This window comes from Eulemur rufifrons, chromosome 25 (genome assembly GCF_041146395.1).
Source record: "Eulemur rufifrons isolate Redbay chromosome 25, OSU_ERuf_1, whole genome shotgun sequence".
In the NCBI taxonomy this organism is placed as follows: Eukaryota; Metazoa; Chordata; class Mammalia; order Primates; family Lemuridae; genus Eulemur; species Eulemur rufifrons.
This window is the reverse complement of record NC_091007.1, coordinates 17,202,110-17,218,677: the sequence shown is the minus strand read 5'-3', so window position 1 is coordinate 17,218,677 and position 16,568 is coordinate 17,202,110.

Below are 16,568 nucleotides of genomic sequence, written 5' to 3'. Positions count from 1 at the left end.
CTCTCTCACAACTTTCCCATTCATTGTTCCTACCAGGGCTATCCCTACCATGGGATCCCAACCTTGGAACCCTGCAGGGCAACCTCCTCCAATACACACACACACACACACACACACACACACACATACACACACACAGAGACCCACACACCTGTGTCATCCTGTCAGAGGAGCGACAGACACCTGAGTCAGGCTGCCGGCCAATGACTGATCAGATTCTCTCCCTTGAGAGCAAGAATTAAGAGACACAGAGACTGTAGTCACTTGCAGGTAGACACCTTAACCTAAAAGATCAAGTAATGAACCTTACCCAAACTTGTATTTTAATGACCCCGTGGCGTTATTACCAATCAGACTGGGAGGACGGGAAATTCGGCTACCAAACAAACCAGTTGATACCACACCAATCAGCTGACACGTTACCAAGTCAGAAGGATGCAGTTTCATGCGGTGCTTAAGCGCTCAGGTAGGAGCTGGTCAGGCAGACTCGGGCTCACATCCCAGCTCAGCCACTGAATTGACCACGCGGCGAAGCCTTTCTAAGCTATGGTTTCCTATTCCGTAAGATGGGGTTGATAACCCATGACCACGCTTTGTAGGTCATGATGAGACTGAATGAGACTGTGTGTGTGTAACAGCGTAGTCCCTGGCACATAGAAAACAGTGAACTTACTGCTAAGGTTTATTATTAAGAACCCTCTTTCCATTCTGTAGTCCTTCTGTCCAGTTGGTGCCAGGCCCATCAACACACTGGCAATAGAATGTCCCAAGCCCGTGAAGTCTGGTTGCAGGAAAGGGCCTGAGATTAGCCTCGCCTGCTTAATCTCCTCAGTGGCACACACAGATGATAACAACTAAATTTGGTAACTTTTATCTTTTGTAACTGGCAAAAATTTGGCAAGACTTCCCAAGTTACTCACGCAGACATTCCAAAAAGAGAGATAAGCTGAAATTGGTAATGATGCCAAGGCCACTGAGGGGAAAGGTCTGCAAGGTCATGTCCAGTGCAGCCTCATGGGAGATATTTACTAGTGGATTAAGGTGGCCCAGGACCGGACCTCAAGTCTGAGAGTCCACAGCTCACCGTTCTCAGGACCTCAGAGACAGACGCACATGAATTAAAGCCCACGTGAGCCCGAGTTATCACTCAAACATCAATTTTTAAATGAAGAAACACCTCTGACCTACATAAATCCTCACAATCAGTGTGTTCTGTCCCAGTTGTCAAGCTACGTGGGCAGATAAGTCATAATCGAAAGGGTACTTTGGCTAGAACAGAGTCCAAAGGAAAAAGAAATTTAGATTATCTTACAAAAATCCTCTCAGCTGACATAGCTGCCTTGTCATTCAACAAATGCCGACTGCCTCCTGCATGCTAGGAGCTGTTCTGGTTGCTGGGCAATGGAGTGGTGAACAAAATAGCTATGCTGGGAAGGCAGAAATAGTCACACAAATGCATTTATAATTAGAAATTGGAATTGGTGTTTTAAAAGAAAAAAAATAGGTTGCTATGTGAGAGATTGTCAAGGGCGTCCTAAATCAGATTTTGTAGGATCTGACATTTAACACCAGGCTGAAGAATCAGTAGATGTTGGGAGAAGTGGGGAAGAGAAGGGTTGAGAAGGGGAAAGAATTCCAGGCAGAGAGAACAAAATGTGTGAAGGACGTGGGGCAAGAAACCCTCCACCCATAGGAGGAAGGCAGCCACTGGGGCTGGAGTGTACTTAGAGAAGGGGAGAAAGGTACAGAGGGAAGCAGGAGCCACTGATGTGTTTTAAGCAGAGAGGTGACATAAGGCAATAAGTATTTTATTTTATTTTTTGTAGAGATGGAGTCTTGCTATATTGTCCAGTCTGGTCTCAAACTCCTGGCCTCAAGCCATCCTCCTGCCTTGGCCTCCCAAAGTGCTGGGATTATAGGAGTGAGCCCCCGTGCAGCCCAATCAGTATTTTTAAATGATCATTCACTACATGGATTGAAGTGGAAGAATGGATGAATGTGGAGAGCCTAGTTAGGATATCATCACAGTCCTCCAGGTAAGGAAATAGTGGCAGTGACCAAGGTTGTGACAGTGAAGACAAAGAGTAGCTCTTAGCCACAAGAAATATTTAGGAGGTCAAAATATGATGATGGATTGAAAGGGGAGAAAGAAGGAGGTTTCAAGTTTGACAACCAAATTCTGATTTAAGCAAGCAGGTGGTGGTGGGTGCCATTTTCTGGGGGGAAATTTAGGGGAGGGGCAGGTTGGGGGAGGATATGGTGAAGACATCAAGAATGCAATTCTGGACATGTTATGTTTATGAACACCTTGTGACATCTAGTTGGAAATTTGGATTGATCAAGAGATAGATCAAAAGATAGATTGAAAGAGAGAGAGATTTGAGTCAGAAGAGAGATCTGGGGTACAGCTATAAATCTGGGGAGCCATCAGTGTGAATTAGGTCACGTTGGGACAAAGTGAGAAGGCAATGAATGAGCTCTCAGCAACTGTACCATGTAGAGGTCCAAGAGAACAGCAGGAATTAGTAGAAGAAATACAGGTCAGTGGCCAGAGAAGCCAAAAGAAAACCAGGAAACCAAGAAAATTCCAGAAAGAAGCAGCCTCTCCCTAAGGTAGAGCCTTGACTACAGGAGTAAAATCTCAAGCCTTGGCCAAGACTTCCTCGCCCCTGCTCTGAGCAGGATACAGACCAACGTGCCCTGCTTGTGTCTCCTAGTTGCAGTCCAAACTCTCACATTCAAATCCTTTTCTCCCTCTAGACATGCTAATGCCACTGGCCAATGCCACATTAGCATGTGACTCGCCGTGCCCATTAATACAGTTCACACTAATACAGTTTGGACGTCCAACTGAAGGAAACTTCTCAACAGGTCAGAAAAACTTTCCAGCAGTTAAGAAGGCCAGTGCTGGTCAACATCGTAATTAACTCTCGAGGGGACAATTGAATTTGTCTCATTTCCATGTTCTTAGTAAACCTCAGAAGGTGATTTATTCAGAAACACTGTTTCCTCCAAGTAAGAGACAAACATAGGTAAGGGGAAGAAAAGAGCTAGATAATTTTTCTGGAGGGTCAGTTTCTTTCTGCTGAGATATGCTGCGGTTAAAAAAAAAAAAAATATATCAGCAGCTTTGACTCTGACAGTTAGGTTATATGACTTTTGGAAAATCACTTAGTGGCCCCTAACCTTAATTCCCTCATCTATAAAACAAAAGAACCTGAACTAGATTTTGTCCAACCCTCCTTCCCAGTCTAATGGCCCGAAACTATAAAACTACATGAGGATTTCAACTTAGCTCAAACAAAAGTTTGGTCTCCAAACTGAACAGGATGCAGGGAAGTTCTGGTGGATCCAGAACCGATGATTTGCACCAATGCTTACCAACCCCATGTCATCATTTGACAGACGAGGAAGAATGTTAAGTAAAGCAAAAACTGTCGCTTACCTTTTAGGTCTTTTCAGATGCAAACTTAATAACAGTCATTTGAGATTTTCAACCACAGGGTGTTCCTCACTCTAAGGAGTTTACATGGTCGCTCTAGGAAACTAGTGTTAAAAAGAAGAAGAAAAGAAGAGAGAAAAGGAGAAAGGGAAGGGGAGGGAGAGAGGGAAATGGGAGGATAAAAAATATTTTAAAAATGAAATGGGATACGTTCTTTTCTAGAACAAGTGGTTCCAATGATAGAAGAGCATCCTCTCTGATCGTACCACAGCCTCTGTGCTCTTAGGACAATGTCTGAAGCTACCAACAGAAGAAGCATGTCTGCATAATCCAAAATTGTTGAGTGAGGTTAGAGGTGGTGGCATTTTTTTCTTTGCGCATAATGTGCTTGATGAAAAAGAACTGAAACTAGCAAGAGTAAGTGAATGCCAGTCACACCTGCAAACTGAAAGATACTCTTTCACAGGATGCGTGTACAAAGGCCATGCACTTATTAATTTTTTAAACTGCACGTGCAGATATAGCCTTTAGATGCAGATTTTTTATTCTAAAGGAGCTGCCTGTATAGGAGACAAGACTGGATGGGTGATAGATGTTTTTGTTAAAATTGCCTTAGCTTACACACTCAAGTGAGTGATCTCTATGAAGCAGGAACATAAACTTATCTAAACAATGTTGCTGATGTGGAAAACATCTGTGAAATTCTTTTGGAATAAAAACATCTATCCCACCGCTGAACCTCTGCCACCAAGTTCTGCTGTCCTGAGGCAAGCAATGTTATCAGTTTTTTTTTTTTTTTTTTGAGACGGAGTCTCACTCTGTTGCCCAGACTAGAGTGAGTGCCGTGGTGTCAGCCTAGCTCACAGCAACCTCAAACTCCTGAGCTCAAGCGATCCTCCTGTCTCAGCCTCCCGAGTAGCTGGGACTACAGGCATGCGCCACCATGCCCGGCTAATTTTTTCTATATATATTTTTAGCTGTCCATATAATTTCTTTCTGTTTTTAGTAGAGATGGGGTCTCGCTCTTGCTCAGGCTGGTCTTGAACTCCTGAGCTCAAACGATCCGCCCACCTCGGCCTCCCAGAGTGCTAGGATTACAGGTGTGAGCCACTGCGCCCGGCCTGTTATCAGTTTTTATGTGCCTTTTCAGAAATATATTATAAAAACAAATGCATATATATACATACATATGTATATTAATATAACACATACACACATACATATATGCCTCTTACTTTTACAAAAATTTAAATGAGAACATACAATAACTTTTGCCTTTTTCAGTTAGTAATATTGTGAAGATCTTTTTTTAATAAATTCATAATGTTTTTCATTCCTTTTTGTGGATGCACAGTATTGTATTGTATAGCTGTATATAATATATTTCACCAGTGCCCTATTGATGAACATTTCAGTTGTTTTCAATATTTCCTATTAAAAGCAATGTTGCAGTAAATGAGCTTGAAAATACATCATTTCACACATTTGGGTATATTTGTAAGAAATCATTCCCAGGAGAGAAATAACTAGGTCAAAAGGTATGTGCACTTGTAATTTTATTAGGACCTATTTTTTATTTTGCTCCTTTTGCATGTGTGTGATTAGGTAATGTATACACATGCTCCCAAATTTATAATTTACCCAAAGGTGAGTAGGGATAATAATCTCTCTCGAGTCCCTTTCCTACACCCAGAAGCAGCCACTATGACTCACTGCTTGTGTATCTTTCCAAACAATATTCTATGCATATGGGTATCTATAATATAAAAGTGATCATATATGTATCTGTAGAAGAATTAAACTTATTTGACAGATACTTGGTTGTCTTCTGTCACTGTCTACAGGGCTCAGAAGACTTTTTCCAAGAGTGGAGTCATATATAAGTGTAATATACATGCTAAGAGTAGCTTTTGTATTGTCTCATTCTTTCTCAGCCACACATCATCAATATTGTGGATCTCATTAAGCAAACAGTGGTTTCATGGACTTTCACCGTGTCTATGTTTTCATTCTAGATGGAAGAGAGGCCACGGATATGGGACCCTGCCCTGTCCTTGGCCACACCATGCTGAATTTTCCAACATGGATTCATTGCGATCATCCCAGTGGTAGGGTCTGCATTGGGTCTACTGCTTCCTGCGTGTTGTTTTTTCATTGTCTTTTCCAGCACTGAGAGTCTACTCATTAACTAACTTTAGATTGCAGGCGTCTCTCACACAGAGAGAAAGAAGCTCCCTTAACACACAATAGAATCTCCTCTGTACTTTCATCTCCCCATGCAAACTGTATGATTCTTGCCTGAGTCCTTCCCTTTCATATTGTCTTGTTAAAAAAAATGAGTAGTCAACCTGATCTGACACAGTTTTCTGAGTTTTTCCAACCAGTTCCCCTGGAGGGGGTAGATAGGCCTGTGGCTTCCCTTCTATGGCAGGGCAAGTGACGGTTTTACCAAATGTTTGCTCTGGAATAACAATGGACAACAGCTTTCCAGCCTGCCCCCCAGTCTTTCCTATCACCTGTGCCCCACCTTATTCAATGACTAGAACGAGGAATGGATCCTTTCTCAGAAACAGAAATCCTCACAAGTCTTACCTTCCATGGGATTCTGTTCCAAGGATGCAATGGGGCTATTGTGTCACCTAACTAGACATAATGACCACAGTTTGCTATTGTGTGCTCAAGGCCCCCTGTTCACCAATCGAGGTCATCAAGACCAAGTTAACTGTCCAAGTCACAGTTTTTCTCAAGCAAGCAAAACAGAAAACAGTGGGATCCAGCAGCTGTCTGCTTTCCTTTCCATTCCCTGGCTCTTCTGAGGCCAAGACAGAGGACAAACCTTAATCTTGTGCAATTCCCACCCATGAGCTGTGCTGTTTTGGACTAATGCAGGGTTCTTTTATCTGTCTTGGCTTTGAGGAGACAGTCAATTTTTTTTTCTGGATAAGCTCAGTGGCTCAACCCAGCCAGCAGGCTCGGGGTTTAGGCCCAGAGCTCCCTGGAGCCCACATGTGGTTTAATCTGGACAAATGCTTTAAAACAAATTCCCTGGCTTTTTTCCCCCAGAATTATTGAGATGACGGGCAGCTGCCACCCACGTAGTAAGATGATGTCCTGCACTGACTAGCAAGAGTGTCTTATGGGTACAGATGGTATAAACAGCGAGATGGGTGAGTTAGGCCTCAAATTGTAATATTATTTTAGAATTTGGATCACAACCTTACTGTAGTTCTTTTGTAATGCACCCAGAGCTTTTTTAAAGATGGCTTCAGCACACCCTTGAGGGAATTCAAATACACTAATAAATCCTAAAAGACTGTTTCTTCTAAGTATATTTTATAACATAATAAATAAAATAATGTGCCAAGATTCTAAGTCCTCAAAATTTCTACTTATGTCAGTATTAGCCAAACTGATGATAATTGATCCTTATACTTTTTTAAAGGTTAAAAATATTGTCAAAAAGTGAAAATATAAGCCAAGTGCCTTAACTTAACCAGAATAATCCTCTTTATAAACGATGCATGATTTTATCATCATTTAGTCTATGTTCCTAGTATGATCTCCTAAGGTATATTTTAAGTATTTCTGGTATTGAGTCCTCATATGATATTTCCTTTTTTTTTTTAAAGAACTATGGTATTTTTCATGTCAATAGAATTAAATTATAGTGAGTGAGTTTTCAGACTAACATTTTATCATTATAATCCCTTTAATATATACATTGAGGCTAATTTTCTTTAAAAAGATTTTTAAACTATTTTTAAAATGTTAGATTCTTTTAAAAGTCACATGAGAATTCAAGTGTTCTGGACAGTTTATTCAAATGTTTAAAAGAAAACTAATTCTAAAATATTTAGAATTATTTCTAAATTATTTAGAAATAATATATTTCTGGAGATCTTATGGAGTCTGATTTCTGCCCCTCCACCACCCCACATATTGCGTTTCTGCTCATGTATTACATGTTCCAAGATCATACTTTGCTTAGTCATCTTTTTTGCATGTCTGTATATCATTAAACCTAAAAATGTCATCATAAAATTTTATCATTATTTTATATACCACAAGAAAAAATAACCTCTAACAATTAAACTCTCACATTGCTTTCTTATCACTTAGAATTTTTGTTTTATACTTGTTGAAAGAGCTCTTTTCAACATAAAACACAATTTTTTTTCATGTATTCTTATGTATATAAAAAGATTAAAGGTGAGGTACAGTAGTCACCCCTCATCAGTGATTTCAGTTTCCAGTCAACCATTGTTTGAAATTATTAAATGGAAAATTCTAGAAATATACAATCCGTAAGTTTTAAATGGCACGCAGTTCTGAGTAGCATGATGAAATCTCACACCGTCCTGCTCCGTCCCATTGAGAACTGAATCCCTGCTTTGGTCCCTTTGTTAGGTGATCCGTGCTGTCTACACTGCCCACCGTCAGTCGCTTAGTTATCAGATCTCAGTTATTAGACGGACTGTTGAGGTATCAGAGTCCCTGTGTTCAGCTCACCCTTATTTTACTTCCCAATGGCCCTACAGTGCAAGGGAGGTGATGCTGGCAATTTGGATATGCCAAAGACAAGCTTCCTTTAAGTGAAATGGTGAAAGTTCTTGACTTAATAAGGAAAGAAAAAAATTTGCATGCTGAAGCTGCTAAGATTGATGGTTAAAAACAAATCTTCTATCCATGAAATTGTACACAGCATATTGTTATAAGTGTTCTATTTTATTAGTTGTTGTTCATCACTTATGTGCGCAATTTATAAATTAAACCTTATCACGGGTATGTACAGGAAAAATCATACTATACATAGGATTCAGTACTATCTGTAGTTCCGGGCGTCCACCATTCGTGTTGGAACACATCCCCTGCGGATAAGGAAGACTTACCATAATCCTACAATGTCTTCACATTCACAACTGGACTCATCTTTATCATTTTTCTACTCAGAATTGTCAGTGCCCGTATTTTACCATATTTTCTGTGCCATCAGGAGTGTTGGAGATACAACTTCTTTTACAAGAGGACTCCAACATTGTCTCTGGGATTTTATTCCAAGCTACTGACTCCTGGTCTGCCCTTTGATGCTACTGTTCTTTCCTTCTATGACACCCACTTCCTTCAACTAATAGCAAATTTTGCCACCCTGCTTCGTTTCCATGCCTATCTGTATACACAAAATTTTCCTTTCAAGGACAAATAGTAGAGTAATCTTTTGTAAGACATTTTAAATGTCAGCTAAACTCAACATATGTAGAGCCAACAATGGACAAAACTTGGTTGAACTGACAATGACCAAGTCTGTACCTGTGGGTACAATGCTATTTACATCACAACTGTCACCTCGTTTACAGTGACTGTGAGACACATTTCCATATTCATTCTCAGGCAGCTGATTTCAGGGATGTTTAAATATGAAAACTGTGCATCTTAAGATAAATGGAATATGGTACTGGCTCTTCTACTCAAATATACCATTGCTTCCTAGATGTTACCTCTTCTTTTAAAAGCTAGCTCAGATCCAGCTCATTGTGCCAGCCTTCCATAGTTATGATCTCACTTGACACTTCGTATCACTCACAGAATACTACCTATCCACTTATGCAGAGGTATGTTAACATTTGCTCTCTTCTTCGGAATAAATTCTTATGAACAAGGCTGTAAGGGCAAGCGTGATGGCTCATGCCTGTAATCTCAGCACTCTGAGAGGTCGAGGCAGGAGGATTGCTTGAGGCCAGGAGTTGGGGGCTTATGCTAAGCTATGATTGCGCCACTGCACTCCACTCTGGGAGACAGATCGAGACCCTGTCTCTAAGAAAAGAATCTGCTATTGCTTAGCAGAGCTTGGTTAAGTTCACCCTAGGAAGTTAGATCCGAATAAAAAAGCAGTGGGCATCACAGTGCTCTCTTTGATGACTTGTTTAGTAAACTTATAGCTTGGTTGTTGGTTGTGCAAACTTCTTGAAGGAAATATTTTTCCTATAGCTTCTTCCCATCTGACACTTGCCTATTTAAGAGAGTATTTAAATACGCGGTCAGTTGGATGTGACTCCCAACCGATGCGTAATTCGTGCGGCTTAGATATTTCTGTGAAAATTTACTACAGTGGTTATCCTTCCATGTAATGGGGGAAAAAAAAAAGTTTTGTTCCTATGGCAACTGTTTTAGAACAGTGCATACTTACTATACTTCTAAAATATGCAGCCCATCCTATGGGAGTACACATCATCTTGAAAGGATTTTTTCCCCCTTCAATAAACACTGATTCTTTTTTCCTTTTCACCTGATTTCAGAATAAAATAAAACTTTGTTTGTAAGAATTGCTAAGGAAGAGCTGCAGGAAATGAGAACCACGAATGGGCCTGGCCCCGCAGCTGTCATGAGCGAGCAGCAGCACAGTCCTCAGGTGGTTTCTGGGAACACGAGCCCAGGCCCTCTATGGCTGTATTTCTCTCAGACTTTTTGTATTTTCCATGCATCACGATGTTTGCTGTGTTTGCCATGTTGCTATGCAAAATGATATAAAAGAGTGGGTTTCTTTTTTTCCTAAAGCAATCAAGCTTAGCAGATGTAAGTTTAAGATGATGCAAAAGTTTCTTAGAAAAGTTTTAGAATTCCTTGGGGAATGGTATAAGAAATGTTCATGATAAGAAAGGATAAATGTTGACAAAGGCCTAAAATGTCATTGCACATGATAAAATTCATCACTTCCAGGGGCTTTGTACCCACTGACAGCACTTAAGTAGCACTTTTTGAAAAATGCTCTTCTATTTTTTTTGCAAACAAAAAGCCCTCTTCAACTTTTTTCTTCAAATTCACTGGTCTCTATGAATTCTTTTTTCTTTATAAATTATTATGCTACAATCTTATTAAAGCAAAGAAATAAATACACCAAAACTACAACTTGTATTATTTGTTAGAAAAGTTAACACCTGGCCGGGCGCGGTGGCTCACGCCTGTAATCCTAGCACTCTGGGAGGCCGAGGCGGGTGGATCGCTGGAGGTCAGGAGTTCGAGACCAGCCTGAGCGAGACCCCGTCTCTACTAAAAATAGAAAGAAATTATATGGACAACTAAAATATATATATACAAAAAAAATTAGCCGGGCATGGTGGCGCATGCCTGTAGTCCCAGCTACTCGGGAGGCTGAGGCAGTAGGATCGCTTAAGCCCAGGAGTTTGAGGTTGCTGTGAGCTAGACTGACGCCACGGCACTCACTCTAGCCCAGGCAACAAAGCGAGACTCTGTCTCCAAAAAAAAAAAAAAAAGAAAAGTTAACACCATAGTCTCCTTGCTCGCTTTTTCTTTCTTTTTTTTTTTTTTTTTTTTTGGTATGATTTTTTCTTCAGAGCTTACTTATGGAAAGAGATCTGTGGATTCTGCAGTTCTGTGATAGACATGTAGAAGAAGAGTTATGAAACATGTTCTTAATACCTTAAGTATGTACCTGCCATCCTCAGCAAACATGACTTATAGTCTCTAAAACTGTGAGTCTTCATAACCAAGGGAATAGCATGGGCTTACTTAAGGACTGGAAGCATCTGCCCATCTTGCTACCTATAAAGAAGCCAAATGCAAGGGTTGGGGAAGTAGAGAGAGAGTGCATGATCATATATGGTTCAACTTCTATGTCTCCAAAGCTAGCAAGCTCTGCGTACGGGAGAGCCCTCAGCAAGATACAGGATACCTAGGTGAAATTATGGGTTTTTCAAACATCTTGCCTGCCTTTATCATCTTGCTACAGTGCCTGAAATTCCACCATTACGTCTTATCAGTTACTACTGAATTGGCTCATCCAAATATGATGAGGGTGGAGGGTCCCAGTGCGTAAGGAAGTATGGGCAGTGTAAGGGACTGAGAGAAGTCTGGGTGTGCAGTGATACTGAGCAAGGCGGGTCTAGGGGTGGCACCACAGTGGTTAGACAAGGAAGGAGGTTATGGAAGATGTTACCTGCTTGATGTGCGAGGGGTTGTCTGCACCTGGGAGAGGGAGCTTGGTTGAAGGCATTGAAGGCTTTCCTCCTTCCTAAGTACCTTCAAATTTGTGCCTTCTCAGACCTCATGGGCAGGAGCACCTCAGAACTGCTAGGCTTACACTTTGTTTTCCTTGTGCGTCAGCCCTAGAAAAGGATTGGCATCAGAGACGAAGGAAAAGAAAAGACAGCGTTCTCCCTGCCAGGCCTGGGAAAACTCTGCTCCCTATAGCAGAATCAAAGAAGTCAGAAGGAATGATAGCCCAAGATCGTACTTGCAGACAGCTTTTGAAAAATCTACCAGGTGACATTGTTCAAAAATATTTTGCATTCTTTGTCGCATTCCAGTGATGATGTAGCTGATGAGCAGAACTACCAAGCCTGGTCTATGGGAATCTGTTCAAATATTTAAACAAAAACGTATTGCTTTACTACATTTCCTTGTATTTTTAAGCTATGGCTAATTTCTTTCAGTCATGGGTGTGTTGAGCCATAATCATTTATTTGTGCAGCATATATATATATATATATATGAAATATATATATATATGAAATATACATATATATTATACCTATGCATGTGGGCACACAGGTGTCCTGTCCATGTAAGGCCATAAAGGGTAAAAAGGAGGGTCAGGATCAGGATGAGACTGCTGAAAAGTCTCTTGTAAAATTCGTTCAAAGACTTAAATATAGAATTAAGCAAAGAGTAATGCAATGAGAACAATAAGGCTAGAAAGGAAGAGAAAGAAAGAAAGAAAGAACCTAAAATTCATAATCTTTCCTGCCCTACCTCCGTGGTGAGCGTTCAGCTCATTTGGAGGGACATTCTCATTTGTAGGAGCCAAAGCCTTTCATCATTTCTGGGCACAGCATCCATTAAAGGCAGACCAGGTGGTACCAGCTGCACACGATGAAAGAAGTCACACGGTTTCATTATGTAGAGTAATGACAGAAGAATGGGCAGTCCAGACCAGCTGGATCTGTTTCCGCCACTCTTTAGTGCACACACACATGCACACACACACACACACACACACACACACAAAGCCCCAGAAAAAGAAAACTCAGAAGCTCTGAATTTGTGGAGGCAGAAATTGAACCTGGTACCCATGGAATCTGGAACCTTCCTTGCCTGTTATAGTAAGCAAAGCAGTGGGTCTTGCTCCTAATTGACAATAAATCTGCTTACTAAATTAGGTAAAAATAAATAAATAATTATGACTTTTCAAAGCCATGCTTATGTTTCTCTACTCTAAGAAGCAGGAAAGAAAGAAAACCCTCCCACAAGCTTTTCTCACATTATTCCCATATCCAAGAGAGCTACAGACCTATTTTCTATGGGCCTATCAGCTATGGGCCCAACATTTTCCTTCATCTCCTAAAGACAGAGTAGAAAACAGCTGAGGCCAGTATAAGAGCGGCTCCTCTCGGACAGTGGTTCTTAACTAGGGATGATTTTGCACTCCCCCCCCCCAACCCGCCCACCAGGGACATTTGGCACTTTCTGAAGGCATTTTTGATGATCACAACTGGAGGTGCTCCTGGCTTCTAAAGGGAAAAAGAAGCCAAGGATGTTGGTAAACAGCCCACAATACACAAGGCAGCCCCACAACAAAGAATTACACAGCTCCAAATGTCAATATTGCAGATAACAAGAAACCCTGGTCTAAAACCAGGTAAAATGCATGAGAGTTTACCTGGGCACCCTCATTGGCAAAATCTTCTAGGCCTCCAAACCTAGAGAACGGCAGCATGGCGGAGCTGCCTACGGCTTCTGACAACACACAGGGAAGACTTTCCCGCCTTCTCCACCCACCTTCACGGAACGTGCCATGTGGGACGGAGAAGGTTTCTGAGATCATTATTTCCACGTCTCCTTTATTTTTCTCTAGGAAAAAGCAAATTAGCTTTTGGGAATTTCTGGTTGTCTGTCATGTTACATCACCTTTCATGGTTTTCTTTTAATGTCAGAGTTTTCCTTTTTATTTTTCTTTTATAAGCAGCAAAAGAAAGTGTGGAAGGAAATTTGGGTGGGAAAAACTTTTTCTTAAAAAAAAGGTCTACTGTCTCTAAGAATAAGAACAATCATTGGAAACCGATGTTTCAGGTTTTCCAAACCAACTCCAAGAGGTTTCTGAATAACTACCCAGATGACAACTTCAGTAACCATTTTCAGTCTCTACTGTTTTTAAAAAGTCTGCTGCTTTTAAAAATTCAATCCAGTTGATAAGACAACTGGACAGAACCCAAGAAGAATGCCTAAAGGAAGAACTCAGAAACACAGACTAGTTTTAAGACTTATAAAAGAAAATGTTGAAAGGTATGCAGGAGGGTCACAGGTAACACCGCATATACAAAAATCAGAATACAAAACATAATATGACTTGACTATCAAGGTGAAAGGCAGTCAGTGCAAAGTCCAGGTACGTTTACACATTTTAAGGCAGTCTGCCCGTAGCACTCAAGCTTTGGCAAAATCCCCAGCCTCACGGAGAGGCCTGAGTCACCCATCTCATTCCTTTATTCTCTGTAAAAGGTGACCTGGGTGTGTCTGCTGTGTGACTCAGTGTGTTGAACATGCTGAGGAACCTGAGACTGGAAAGCCAATGACATCCATCTTGGAGTTAGAAATAAATCGTTATTATTTCTTGGTTCAGCATTGGGCCTTACCAAGCAAACTGGATTTTTCTGCTCTCCTGGTCCTTTGAACGGCCTTAGTTTTAAAGTGTGTTGAAAAGTTCTCACCTGTATGTGTGACGCTCAGGGTTGTTTGCTATTTGTGGGTTTGGTATGAACCAAAGAGAATCTGAAGGTTGTTTCTCAAGCCAAGAGACAAAGTCAGATAATGACAGTGTTGGCCTGAGCTTCAGGTTCAGAAGGATCATGATAGTTTAGCTGAGCTGAGAAAGAATTGAGAATCTAAGGTAAAGTGAGTACTAAAGCAAGAAAACCACTGACCACACTAACCGCAAAGCATCTGAAATGGCTCATGGAAAGAGAAAACTGCTTCAAACCAAATACCGAATTCAATGCCCACTTTCGCATCCAGGGACAACCTTTTGATATATATAACACTTTCCCAAATCCTTTTTTATAGACATTTAGACAAATGTTAAGTGATTTTTTTATTTGATCCATTTATACTTGCTCCTTAAACTATAAATATTGAGATTAGAGTTGTATTTCTGTTTCATATAGCTTATTTGAAACATATTCATTGATTTTGAAGTTAACTTTTATTGTTGTCTTTTATATTCCAAACATTAAGAGCATTAAATCAAGCTAATTTTTTCTTCCTACTGTAAAATAAAAAATAAAGCGATAGTTTAAAGAAATGGGCCTTATAATTCAGAATTCATCGCTATACTAGAGTTTTTCTTTTTTTTTTTTTTTTGAGACAGAGTCTCACTCTGTTGCCCAGGCTAGAGTGAGTGCCATGGCGTTAGCCTAGCTCACAGCAACCTCAAACTCCTGAGCTCAAGCGATCCTCCTGTCTCAGCCTCCCGAGTAGCTGGGACTACAGGCATGCACCACCATGCCCGGCTAATTTTTTTTCTATATATATTTTTAGCTGTCCATATAATTTCTTTCTATTTTTTTAGTAGAGATGGGGTCTCGCTCTTGCTCAGGCTGGTCTCGAACTCCTGAGCTCAAACGATCCGCCCACCTCGGCCTCCCAGAGTGCTAGGATTACAGGCGTGAGCCACCGCGCCCGGCCTAGAGTTTTTCTTTATGAGTTATTACATGTTCATCTTCACACACATAAACAAAACATATGATATATATAAAATAAGCTGATAACACAACAAATAAATATAATTTCATGGGAAAATGTTAGCTCATTTCCATGAAGAACCTTTTAAAGATCGCAGGTTTATTTTCTTAAATTATTCAACTGACCCGTTTATTAACACAGAACTTCTAACTGACCAGGAATCCCACTTAAAAGCATTCTATTTTAATACTAGATCAAATGTATCAAGCACTCCTTAGGTACTCAGCACTCTGAACACGTTCTTTTATTTCAGCCTCATGATAACCCTAAGAAGCAGGAACTGACATTATCTTCATTGAAAATAAAGCAAAGAAGTTAAGAAATTTGCCCAAGGTCAGGTGGTTGGTGGTGAAGTCTGGTTTTCAAGCTGAGTCTGCCAGAGTTGGGGCCACAAGCCTGAGACACAGCACCATAAACTTTTCATTAGTCTGGGTATTACTTTATGGACTGCAACAATAAAACCACAGGGTTTTAAAGTAGTGTAGAGTGAAGAATTACTCACAAATTCAAACTGACTTTTCTTATGATTTCCAATTACTAAGCTTTTAACATATGTTAGCTAATATTCTTTTGCCTCTAACCTCAAAGTGTTTTCACAGTAAAATTTTATTCACTCTCAGTTAAAAATCCTGTAAGATTTACTATATTTTTCCATTGAAGAAAGATACTAATATTGTAAGCTAAATTTAAGCGATAAATATCTAGAGCCTTAAAATATTTACACCCTCTAACTTAGAAATTCCGTTTCTGGGGAATTTATCCTCCAGAAATAGTTAATATGCATATAAATGTTTTATTACAAGCATATTTATTTATATATTTATAAAATAAAAATTTGGAAGTAATATAAATATATTGGGGAATGGGTAAATAGATGATGGCATTGCTATTTCAAATAATGTTTATAAACAGTTTATTACACCATAGAAAAACACTTGGGTGAGACATTTATTTTACTTAGAGTGTGAAACAGAGAAGGGAAATATAGAACTATAGGGAAAGCATTATTATTATTTTTCTTTTTTTGAGACAGAGTCTCACTCTGTTGCCCAGGCTAGAGTGAGTGCCGTGGCGTCAGCCTAGCTCACAGCAACCTCAAACTCCTGGGTTCAAGCGATCCTCCTGCCTCAGCCTCCCAAGTAGTTGGGACTACAGGTATGTGCCACCATGCCCGGCTAATTTTTTTCTCTATATATTTTTATCTGTCCACATCACTTCTTTCTATTTTTAGTAGAAACAGGGTCTCGCTCTTGCTCAGGCTGGTCTCAAACTCCTGACCTCAAGCGATCCTCCCGCCTTGGCCTCCCAGAGTGCTAGGATTATAGGCGTGAGCCACCGCGCCCGGCCTAGGGAAAGCATTTAGTCATAACTATGT